The 12801-nt window shown below is 40.0% G+C and overlaps 1 protein-coding gene across 20 annotated transcripts in view; it reads left to right on the top strand.

The window, feature by feature from the left end:
- Nucleotides 1-12801, top strand: part of KIAA1217 (KIAA1217 ortholog) — a 338228-nt gene that overhangs the window by 166988 nt on the left and 158439 nt on the right. The window contains exon 1 of one of the 20 annotated variants that reach the window (XM_032700711.1): nt 3255-3364. The exons of the other annotated variants lie outside the window; for them this stretch is intronic. The gene's annotated coding sequence lies outside the window, so the exon portion shown is untranslated. Of the gene's footprint in view, nt 1-3254; nt 3365-12801 lie in introns of those variants that run through there. 20 annotated transcript variants of the gene reach the window in all.

Genomic DNA, 12801 nt, shown 5'->3' on the forward strand with positions numbered 1-12801 from the left:
GCCTTCCGAACTTGAGAGACTTTGGAGATCAGACTATTGTCGCAGATTTTGAAAGATTGTAATTTGGTAACTCCCCACTAGGACTTCTCTTTGACAGAGTCTCTAGACATCTCAGGTGCTATCTCTGCTTCAGAAACTCTTAAAATCCATATGTATCCAGCTAAAATTGCTGCAAGACTTCAGCTCTAACAAGGATGATCTATTTCTTTTTTTCAAACAGCTTTACTTCTTTCCTTTGAAAGTCTTGATTTTTTTTTTTTCTCTCCACTTATCTCTTCCATGAACTTTAGTGACTGTGTGGAATGTGCTGGGTGGTGGATAAAGATAGCATACAAATTAAATAAAGGGGGTGGGAGGGGGGTGAAATCCAGAGATTAGATCTTTTGGAGTCGTGTAAATATTTAGTTCCAGTGTTGCAGACACTGCAAACCCAGTTTGAACAGCCTAGAGCATTACACCCTACACATTTTGTAATTTGAGCTTTTTCTGAAGGCAATAAATTACAGAAGGAATGCAGTAACTGTTCCTGATATTTGTTTAAATTGTGTCATCCTTCCTAATTTATTGAGGGTAAAATGCATTCTCCTGCTTCTATTTTTTGATGATTAGACATATGTATTATATGAGTTGTATATAATGAGTGTTTTAATAATTTTAAAACAAAATAACTTTGAAATTACTGTTAAAGCATCCAAGTACCTTTCTTGGAAAGGGGAAAGACTGAAGACTCCATTCAGCATTACTTTAAAAAAATTATAAACAGAGCAGAAACCACATTAAAATATGCAGAAATAAGTAATACAAGTTGATTGTAAGACATTTGCTTACTTGACATGTGATGTATCAACTGACTCATCAGATGCAGTAAGACTCTAATGATAGTGGCATTACAGTTCAGAGGGGGATTTTTTTACCAGTTATGTCTGTGCGTGCATACCTGTGTATTTCGTGTGTGTGTTTGTGTGTATTTATATCTAACTCTGTATATAGGTACACACAGTTATGTGTATATATGTAGGTAGTTATATGTATGTGTGTTTATGTGTGTTTGTATGTATAATGCATACTTTCTTAGCTGCTCCATGAATACGACTATAATACAATTTTGCATTGGAGGGTGTATATGTGTGTTTAGCATCTATACTTCCTTTTTTCCTGCCCTTATATGTGTATGTGTGTAGCAGTGGTATAGAAGACAAACCACATACACATGTATGTAACATATATATGTATCACAAACAAAATCTGTAAGATGTATGGGAAAACATGAATTAAAATGTAACAATTTATTTTCCAGCTTCCTTTTCTCCCTTCTTACTTCTCCAACTGCTCCAATATCTGGAAAGTGGCAGCATTGTCCATGGTGGGAATTTCCCTCCTGTAGGAGACCTATCAAGGATAGCAACTAATGCAACAACATTTTCTAATCTCTCTGTCAAATGGTGCAGCTGAAACATAAAACACCCCAATATTTACAGTCAGGAAGTAGTCCCTTGTATATCGTACAATTTCTCTTCCAGGTTGCTCTAACCCCTGTCAGGTCCACAACCAACAGAAAATCAAGATTGGTAATTAGTTTGTTTTTTTTTTATGTGTGTGTGGACTTTCTTCTCTTGTCCATTTTAGCCATCAGTATCTGAGTATGGCACAGTGACCCCTGGTTTGCAGAAAATAAACATCAGGGAAAAGATATTTGATGCTGTCAGATCATACTTTATCGCCTCCACCAGCAAGGTCAGCTCTGAATATTGTCTGCGTCTTCTACTAAGCACTAATGGTTTCCTCCAGGCTTCGTTTATTCAGATAAATCCCTCCTTGGATGTGCCTCCTGAGGATCCATTTCTGCTTTTGATAATCTGCAACAAATCAGCAGTACAATCATGGCCAGGTAAAATGCCAGCAGCGATTACTGATGGTTAGCTAACGTGATGACCTGAAACCTCCCAGCTGTGCACACATCATGCCTCCTCCACCCCGAAGGTTTGTTGCCCTGTTTGTGATAGCCTATTCTGGAAAGGAAAGCTCACAGAGACAGAGGCCATCTTTATTTGCACAAGGGACTTGGGATACTGCCGCGAGGCAAATAGCTGGGAGCTAAGCTGGCGTGTGGTAAACTGAGTTTGCAGCAGCCTGGGGGTGGTGGTGGTGCAGATGTGTCTGCGCTCTGAAACACCCACAGGGGAATGCAGCACCCAGCAGCTGCAGCTCTCTGATCCACAGACTAGCAGCTCCTCCTCACACTGCAGGTCTTCCCCCTTCTAAGATAGGTCTGTAGCTGGGCACCAGGGCTCCCTCCACCTGAGCAACAAAATACTTTTTTTGTAGGTAATGCAAGTTTCGGCAGGAGCTTTGAATACCTTACCTCTGCCAAGGCTGTCTCGTCTGTGGTAATGAAAGGAAGGTGCTAATGCAATCCCCAGTAAAGTTGGAAAGGAAAAAGGAGGAAGTTAAAAGGAAGAAGTCTGGGTTGTCTTAAGTTTGAGACGGTGTGAATCATCTGCTGTGGAGCACATGGCAGGACACGGTCACAAGTTAGGTGGGGTTAACTGGTCAGCAGAGAAGGCCAGAGAGCAGGAACAAGTGTAAAAGCTGGGTCAGTGGCTGCAAGAATGAAAAAGAGTTAGCAATTAAGAGGTTAAAATGCTAACCTGGCCATGGGAGGGGAATAATCCCTGCTGTGAACCTGTTTTACAAGTCACCTCTCTAAAAAAACCTTTCTGAGGGGCAGAGAACAAAAATGAATGTGTAGAAGTTTTTCAGGGCAGGAGCTTGTGAGCCTGGGGTAAGAAAGTGAGCTGGAAGAAGTTTGCCACAGCTTTTTTCTATTGTTGTTTGAGTAGGAAGTAGGCTGGGAGATGTGGGAGGGTCAAGAGCAGCTCTACTGCTTCAGCCAGTGCTCCATGAAAAGAAGTTTTCTTGGCAAATTAAATTAGATTTTAATCAATTAAAAACAAAACTCAAACCCTTCCGGTGTCTGTGCAGGACTGAGCGCCTAGAAAATGGTGGTTGAGGGGGGGTTTTTTATGTTCATTTAGGTCTGAACATGACAGGTAACTCTGGCATCTGGGCAGGTGTGGCTAAGGTTACCATGGAGATCCATGATGTCATGCTTGATAGAGCATGTCAAGACAGCTAATCTAACATGTAGATGTTCAAAAAGTCCCATAGGCCAGGACTAAGCTTTATGCAAATAACAAAGTTACGCTGCAAAAGGGCAAAAGAAAACACGACTGAGACATGGCGTGCATTGTACCTGGCAGCTTGGAAGGATTATTACAGGCTTCATCATAAATTAAAACTTTTGGAACTAAAGGAAGAGGATTTCAGACCATCTCTGGCCTCACCTGTGGAATCTCACATTTAGGTAAATAAGCCTCTTTCTGTTTCTGCCCTTGCTGTGAAAAAATGCTTTTGAAATCATGGAGTTTGCTTCACCACGTTGTTTCTGCTGGCAACAGGGCTAAGTCAATAAAGCAGGTTTTCTGGCAGGGCATGTTCCCTTTTCTCTTTCAAAAATGAGTTCTTTATTGAATGAACTGAGAATTCGGAATTATTTGAAAGGCATTGTAATGTATCGTGTTGATTGTATGAATCATGCTGCAAAAATGTCCTAGGTAGTGTTTTGGAGGAGAAACTAAGAATGTATTTATTTGTAGATTATTGCCAGATGTCTTTCCTTTAACTGTTAAAATAGAACCCTAAAATTACAACAGCATTTATTCCAGGATGTGATATCTGTTAAAATACTGAAGATTTTTTTTTTTTTTACATGGATCATAGTATCAGTTGGTTAAACTGACTTTGAGTATGTGCTTTGATATCACAGGTAATGCTTGGACACTTCTTAGTAGACTTTTTTCCTTGGGTAAAAGTGTATTAGTACACGGTAAACACATTTGGAGGTGAAATTCTAACAGCAAAAAAGCTATGGGGACTTCAGGATTTTAGGTATAAACTCAAGGGGATATTTTCAGTCCCTCTGGATGGACAGTAAACCCCCTGGTTCTTAGCTGCAACCACTTTTGTGCTCACTTCAACCAGGACAGATCAAGTAAACACCAGTAGGTAAGGGATGGCCCCCCCGCTGGCACTGCTGGGTATGATAACGGGAAGCAGGGTTAGGGCTACAAAGTTCAGTGGGTTCAAATTGCTCACTGTGGAAAGGGGTAGTTCTTGGTGGGAGAGGGTGGGAGCAATGTCCAAGCTTAAAAATGCGAAAAGAGAAAAATCTTGGGTTCTGCCCAGAGACACCTGAGAATTGTAAACTTGAGAGGAGCTTGAGTTCAATGTAGAGCCTCAGTAGGATTTAGGGAATGAGTGGGCTGCAGAATAGGGTAAGCACATTGTCTAATTCCAGGTGAAAAAACAGAGTATAAAGGTTTTCTGATGTTCTGCACTGCTTGATCAGGCAAGATTAAATAAACTTTTTTTGGAATGTTAGTGATTTTTAAAGTCACAGAATTGAAAGTAGTACAAGTGAAGAAATCGCCAGCTAATTTTTTTTTAGTTGCAGCTCTTTTGCTTTTACTCCTAGTTATATCTTGAAACTGAGCCATTAATGGGAATATTTTAGAATTAATTTCAATTGAACCTTTCTCCCAGAGCCTGAGTGTTAATTATTTAGTACTTGCATATGTACAAATAACAATGTCAAATGAACTAGCATATTTTGCATTCATCACATTGTTGCTGGTTGATGCCGTGGAATCTGGTAGGGAGAAATTGATTTAGTATTAATATTGTGTGAATATGTTTTTGGTCTGTACTAGTTAAAAAACAGTTAAAAAATACATTCAGTTTTAAAATGTGAAAAATGTGATTTTAGTCTGGATATATGTTGCTGCAGATTTTTCTAGTTGAAAACATCAATTTTATTGAATTAGTACTTGGTTCACATACTGCTGTATTTAATGCGTCAGCAAAAAATGCCTATTTTTTGTCTGAGAAGTCAGTGTCATACAGCTAGAACTTGCTGTTGTGTCAGCATAGGCTGTAGGTACTTGTTCAGGGGAAAAGCAAAGTTTCAGAAGTTGTTTCAGGAGATTTCTGTGAGTCCTTGCCTCCTCTCCACCGATGAGTGCTACCTCCCTGTCCAGATGAGATAGCAGTTCCCCCTCCTCCCAGAATAGTCTGTGTAAGCCCAACAGAGCACGTTGCACATTCCCCAGCATCCACACGTGTCCCCTGTCTCATGTACATCTGGTACTACAATTTATTGCTTTCCAGGGCTGCTGTATGTTAAGGGCAACTGCTCATATTTTACGCTGTTAAAAGCACCTAAGAAAAGCTATGAAAATGAACATATGAAACATGATTACAAGGTTAAATCTCTGATGGATTCCAAGCCCTTAGTTTTTGTTTATGGAAGGACATGAGGTGACATGTCCATTTGTTTTGAGTTGAAACATGCTGTTTAGCCCCCAGATAATGCTGTGATTGCAAGATATTTATAAATAACTTGAGAGATAAATGAACAAAGAGCTAGTTCATTAGCAAAGTAAAGTGGATTTACTTTGTATTCACTCTAAATAAAAATGCTGAGGAAGAAGAATATTCCTAGTAGAATGTCTCAGTGGAAAGTCTTTCAATTTTACTCTCTAGTTTACAAAAGTAAGGCAACATATTAAGGTACATATTAAACTACTACCCATAAGGTTTCTCTGGGAGTAACTGAAGTTTAACTATATTGGTAATACTTGCTTTAATAAATACAAATTTATTAATTTATATCTATCGGTTAAAAGTAATTTTAAAAGCTGTTCTTTTGGAAAAGCAAGCAAAACAAATCTGTAAAAAGGCTAATAAAGCAATTCCTTTTCTTTTTCCTTCCCTCCCCCATGCAAACCACACACCAGCGCAGTTACTTTGCCCCAACAGGATTAGTAACTTCTCTTCTGTGGCAACGCCTCTGCATTTTAAATAGCATGTATTGTTTGTAACTCTGAAGTCCCAGGTAGCTGTTCGTGCTTACCTTTGTTCATGTGAATTTTGTACATAAATTTTTCTAATCTAATTTTAGAACAAGCAAAAGTATTTTTAGAATCCTTTGTATTCAGTTGATTGAATAAATGCCTGCAATAATTTTGTACTACTTACTGATAGATTAGTAAAGAATCTAGGACTGTGCTATCCCTGAAAGCATATTTCAGGCAGCTACATTCATGAGTGTTGCCCATGGAAACCTCTCCCACTTATTGTAGACACCTGAGATTCCTTGGGTTTCAGAAACTTAAGCTTTTCTGGCCCAGCATGTCCTGAGGCATTTATAGGTGTGTTTTTGCACATACTTGGTTTAGCCCTGGGTTGCCTCTGTAGATGACTACCAAGAGCTGCACAGTCAGCAGGGCCATGTTTAGGGGTGGGTTCAGAGCAGGACTGGCTCCTTCAGCAGTGGCGGAGAGGAGCGCCTGCAATGAAGGGTGCTTGGCCACTGGTTCCTCTTCCAAGTCTCCTTTTAAAGCAAAGCACCTTGTTTGCTGTGCTTCATGCCCAGCTCAGGGGGACACAGCACAGGGGGGCGTCCTCAGGGCACCATTCTAGATGTGGCTTGTCAGTGATCCCAAAATCCCCAAATTAATTTCAAGGCCCTTATTTACTTATGAGAACACAAGAAGTTTGTGACAAAAGTGACAATGAAGCCCTGGATGCCCTGGAAACTCTGGTCTACAGACACTTTTGGCCATGCTGGTTTTGAGCAGGCATTCTCTCTTGGCTGTAGTTCTGGAGGTGTGTTACAGAAGGTGTGAGGATCATGTGTTTGGCAGGTGATCACAGACAGACAGAGGTCTTGGGTGAGAGCAACAGATTGTGCTGGTGGTAGTGCTGAGGTTACAGCATAGCTTCCCTGGTCATTGCTCAAGGGTTCCTTCTGTAGCCTGTGATTAGCCTCAATATTTATGAATATTTGCTGTGTCCCAAGATCATTTCCCTGCAAATAGTTGTGAATGTGCATGGGTTGTTCTTGTTTCAGCTGAGTAGTCCTGTTAGCTTCCCACTGGGAGCATTTTTGTACTCTTTGCACATTGTCACTTGGGATGGGAGCACATATTTATGTCAGTCATCGGCAAAGTAAATGCACCTCTGGATGATTGCTTCTGTATTACAACATTTTTCAGTTGATTTTCTAACAAAGGCAGATTGCACTGAAGTCACCTGATTAACTGGTTTGGTTTAACAATAATCCCTGGGATTTACACCTCTTTTCTGGGTTCAAATAGAAGAACAAGAGTAAATAAGACAAGCAAATAACTTATGAACAAATATTCCAAAATCCCTTCTCTTCAAATGAGTTGAGTACATCAGGACAAACAGCAGTGTTGTTAAAATTGGGGCCAACACCTGTGACTCTAACAGGTGCCCCTGAGATTTGTGTTTTTAACATTCACCCAGTCATGGTAATTGTGCCAGTTCAGTAAATTCAGAATCTGGTGATATTAAGTTTTGCATTTTGACATATCAAGCCAATGCAGGGACTTCTGGTTGCTTGAGATTGTTTTGAAGGGTCCTGTTTTGGTTTTGTGGATTTTTTGTCCTAATTTGTACCTTTTCTACTACTGAATTTTGTGTGGTCTCTTGTGCAGTGGATTGTAGTGATTGAATTCATTCACTACGATACTGCTGCCGTAGTAAACACTGACCACTGTTGTTTAAGTTTAGGAAAGGTTTTCATTAGATGATCAATACACTGCCATAGGTGCAGTTCACTTTAAAAAAATTAATCTAAAATTCAAAATTAGTTGTTAAAGAGAGGAATAGAGAAGCTATTCTCTTACGTTATGTCTGAAATCCAAAAGACCAATAATGTTTTTCACCATGACTTCTGCCCCTTAAGGAGTTTGTAACACCTCTTGGAAACTGAACATAGTATTATCAGCCATGCACATCATGTACCTTCTGGTCTTTAGTAATTACAGATTTTTTTAGTCCCACATCTTGAGATTTGTTTTATCTGCCAAAATTATGTTGTTGTTAGTTGTAAGACTGGATCTTCCTGATACCTACATGAATGTTCAGTTCTGTTTTCAGTTGCTGAATTCTGACGATGTTAATGTCTCATGACTGTAAAGTCCAGAGCTCAACTAAGTTTTAAGAATATTGGAGCCTCTAAGGGATTTACATTTCTTACATATACATTTCATAAACTCTCTTCATGCTCTTGCAATTATTTTGTTCGAAAGAGAAAAACTAATGGTACTTCAATTTCAGTTGAGGCTAAATATTTTAGTCTGGAGGGTGATATCTGTCTTCCAAGAAAGGAGGAAGACAGCAAGAGGAAGAAGAGTGAAAAACCAAAGACTTAAAACATTTTTTGTATTTGAAAGAAGTTGATTCTGATTTTAAATCTTACATTATATGTTCACTTCAGATACACTTACTGCCAGATGAACAAGCAGACACTTTTCCAATTTGCACCTATTTTGTGGGTATGTGGGTGTCTAAAGTCTGGAAACAGACTTGCTGTCAATGTCTGTGTATGAGCTTTGGGCTTTCTTCCACTGTGCTTTGAAAGCATAATTTTAGCTGCATTTATTCATTTGTAGCCCTATTTTTAGTAACACAAAATACCATACATCAGACTGTTGTAATTAGTAATAAACTACTCACAGAAGGAACAAATATTTGACTTTGATTAGAATAAGTAACAAGAAATGTCACTTATTTCCCATTGGCTGAATAAATAAGCCATTGTATGACATTGGTTCATTGATTTAAATTGCAATAAATATTGTTTGGAAGGAAGAATTATTATTTAACATAATGTAAAAAAATAACTTTAAAGATATAACATAAACACTTCCATTAAAAGTGCATACCCAAAAAGTTAGGATATTTATAAAATTCCCTGTAGACCTTCACAAACTGTTATTTCCTTTTGTTTTTTTAAATAATGAATTCTTGATCTAGGTTATATTTTTCCTTGAAAGTCTTCAGAGAAAAACCCACTCCAAAGCATCACAGATGTTGTGTGCAAATTTCAGTCTTTCCTTATGGATATCATGTGGGGTTTATTTTTTAAAAAAAGGTATTTAAAATAAAAATTGCTTAATAGCTTTGCATTAAACAGACAACATTATGTCAACATCTACTACCCCAGGATATGGGAGAACCTCTGTATTCCTCTGTTCTTATAATGGAATCACCAATGTAATGCATGACTTGTCCATAACTGCTAATCCAAACTGCCATTTTTTTGGCTAATACTAAATCCAGCACTGGGGATGCAGGTAGGATGGTGCCTTCTGCCAGCCTCTGGCATGCTCCTGCGTGGGCGAGTTGCTGAGGAGGATTTCTGCACTACACGGACTGGAAACTCTCTGTTTTGCCACAGACAATTAGTGTGGTGTCTGACACTGGAGAATTTAAATGAAAACATGTGATAGAAGCAGCATAAAAAGCTTTCTGGAAGTCAGTGGAGAACCTCTCCCTTCTGAACATCGCAGAAGGGTGGGATGGGGTGGAGCGAGGAGGTGCAGGTCACAAAATGTTTTTCTTGGCCCTCATAGCACTGGTATTGATGTCAGTGAAATGTTCCTGCTGACCAGGGTACAGTTGGCTCAAGCCCCCAGCAGATTGTCTGACCGACGTGCTCTTCCTCTGATATCAGATACAAGCATTTAACTTCTGGCTCATGTGTACTTCCCTTCTGTTTTATTTTTGCCAAGTGCTTTCCACACCGGACGTTGCGGCAGGCGCCTTCCCGCGCAGGCAGGTCCCACAGGCACCTGCTGCTGCTGCTCCTGGCACGCCAGGCTTGCCACTCCCTCACGCCCGCAGCTGCCGGGCACTGCTGCGAGGGCTCCTGGCCACAGCCTTCTAATCCGGTCCTGAGCAACTGGGTTAATCCCATACTGAGCCTGGGACCCCACCACAAGTCAGAGTCAGGTTTCTTCCGGAGGCCGGTGAATAGCTTTCAGCAATGCAGGACCGCTGTGGAGGTCACGTATGATAGTTGGTTGTTGCTGTGGCTTAATTCCACAAGAGATTTCATCATAGCATTAACTATTTCTATTACTTCGATTGTTCTTTTACTTCTTTTAGCTGTGCATGTTTTACCCTCTTTCTTCATTGCTAAATCATGACCTCCTTGGCCTTGGGTATTAATCCTGTCACAAAAGGGTAGTTCTAGCCCATGTGCAAATGTGTTTGCTCAATCTCCACCCGCATGCGAGCATGCAACCATGAGAAACCAGTATTTTTTATATATGACTCATTCATACACCCGGATGTGTAATGAAGTTTTGCATCAAATGAGGCTCTGCTGCTCGTGCACACCTATGGAAAAGCTGCACCAGGAGGAAGAGGGGCTCATGCTGCTCCTGGTTCTCCATGCTGGCAGCAGTTTGCTACTGAGGGGATGGCTTTTGAGGACGAGGTAACCACTCATGCTCCTGTGGCACAACCGAGAAGAAAAAGGAGCCTCTCAGCTCTTTGCTGCTCCTCTGGTGACTCTTCTGCAAACCAGGTACAGCTGTGAGGAAGAGCCAGGGCTTTCTTCCGTGGAGCCTGTGTAAGAGAGAGTGGGAGCTTTTGGGTAGGCCATTTTATTCAAAACATTGCTCCCTGTAAGAAGGAATGTCCTTAAGTGTTCACTGTTATTATCCTATTGTCTATACAAATTTCTAGGTTGATTTTGAAAGGCGCAAAAAACTTTAGGTTACTGCAGATGTTTTTAAGAGGGAGACTGGCAGTCTACAAAAGAAAGTCTTCCCTTGAACCGTGTTAAAATACAAATTGATTTCATCTCATGGTTTCAAAATTTGTCATATGCTGTCCAAAAACCAAGATGCTTTCTTCTCTAATTATAGACTGTGTTTATATGTAAGGTTTAATCTTTCTACTGGAATCTTCCAGGAGTCCGGAGTAACTGCTTCTTTGTGGGCCTCTTCTGAACTGAAGGGTTAGGAAACAGTAGACTTGTACTCCAAAGATACTTAAACAGTGAAGATGAGTGAGCTACTTATTTTCTCATGTCTTCTTTGGCTTCTGCTGTAATATTTTAGGTTTGACATATCTTTTTTTCCCCATGCTGTGACAGCAGGTATTGCTTTGTTTTAAAGAAACTGTGATCTCACAAGTTCAGTGTTGTTTCTGCATGACTTAAACCTATCTCGAAGACATTATTTTGCCAAGAATAGTTCCACTTTTATGTTAGACAGGTTTCTTTCTGACTCTGTTACATAGGCAAAGCCAGCTTGGAATTTAGGGAAACTTTTCATAGTTTGTAAAGAAGGAGAACTGAGGAAATGAAGAAAAAAAAGGTTTACAAGTACTTAAACAGGTACTTGTGCAATGCTTCCCATGTTCTGTTGCAAGTTTTGTTTAATGTACTTTCTTGGATTTCTCACAATACCTGTTAGCAGTGTATTGTTAGAGGAAGAGCTGGGGGTTTTTGTGATGCATCACAACTAAATGATTTTTAGGAACTGGGGCAACTAATTCTGAACTGATGCCACTCGGTGATCACTCGGTGATGACTGTTTTTCCTAAGGAGGTATATAACCTTTCAGTTAGATTTACTTGCTGTGTAGCCTTTTAAACACACCAGACTAAAAGTAATGTGGGGTAAAACCTGCGGATGTATTGAGTCGCCTGGCAAAACAAGGGCAGTTTAGATAACCATTCAGTAGCTTATTGTGGTAAGATAAACATGGAATTCTAGGTATTTTCTACAATAAAAGAACTGACATGGTCTTTTGATCTGTGCTTTCTGCTGCTGCTTGTCAACCTCTCTGGATACTACCAAAATGTCTGTGCTTTTGCCGTGGTCCTTCTCTCTTTTTTTTTTAATTTTGGTAGCACACTATTAGATTTTGAGAGCAGAATAGCTTTTCTAACTTCTAACTTCCTCTGCAAAAAGCAGCCAGACTAAAGTTATTAAGTCTTTCAAGTGAGGTTTGTCTAGCCACTGCTGCTTTGTTTTTTGGCTTATCTTCTCTGTGGTTTGAAAACTTTCTTCTATGTCTGGGTTCTGTGATCTTTCAGAGGTCTTTTAAAATGCAGTCATAATTTCAAAATGTTCAGTCTGCCCTCAAATACTTTCAGTGGAGGCAAGGGCGATGATCTGGTTTTACTTACCTCAGTATATGGCAAGGACCTGTGTTTGGAAACCTAATCCTACATACTGTTTGACTGCTCATTTAACTAGAACAGCCTGCCTGGTTTCATACTGCTGTCTCTGCCAACCCACAAATTCACCTGCATTTGTTCACCCACATTCAGCAATGTAGCTAAGTCTGGCAGCGTCCTGTTGCAATAGCAGATTTCAGTGATTTTATTTGAAATCTAAGAGGGACGGAAAGTTGAATAAGAGTTATAAGGAGAAGAAAAACCTAGATAAGCCATGGAGAATGTTTTGCTTTGAGTCTGTTCTGGTGTGTTGGGTGTTGCACTTAAGAGCAGAACCATTAAAATCCTTTTGAAAACTTATGACTGCACCGACTGTGAGGTTAACAGCATATTGTGATATCATGCTCAACAAAAGCACATTATCTTTTACATGACTAGGCTGCCATGGTTCACAAATAAAGGGAGAATTTCCAGTTTCCTTATTAATAACAGGCAGGTAAGCAGTCATACCCTTAGCTCTGCTATTTGATCATTTGAAAGCTCAGGCACCGAGAAGCATTGCAAAGAACAAATTTGCCCAGACTCATAGCCCAAGCGATCTCTCTTATCTTCTCTGTCACTTTGTTCTCATCTAAGAAGAGGATCAACCAGTGTTTATCATTTAAGCCCCTGCTTCAGACACACATTAGGCATGATACTCAAATATCCCCCATGGAAGTGAAGCTGGTTGTCAGC

This window comes from Chiroxiphia lanceolata, chromosome 1 (assembly GCF_009829145.1).
Source record: "Chiroxiphia lanceolata isolate bChiLan1 chromosome 1, bChiLan1.pri, whole genome shotgun sequence".
In the NCBI taxonomy this organism is placed as follows: domain Eukaryota; kingdom Metazoa; phylum Chordata; class Aves; order Passeriformes; family Pipridae; genus Chiroxiphia; species Chiroxiphia lanceolata.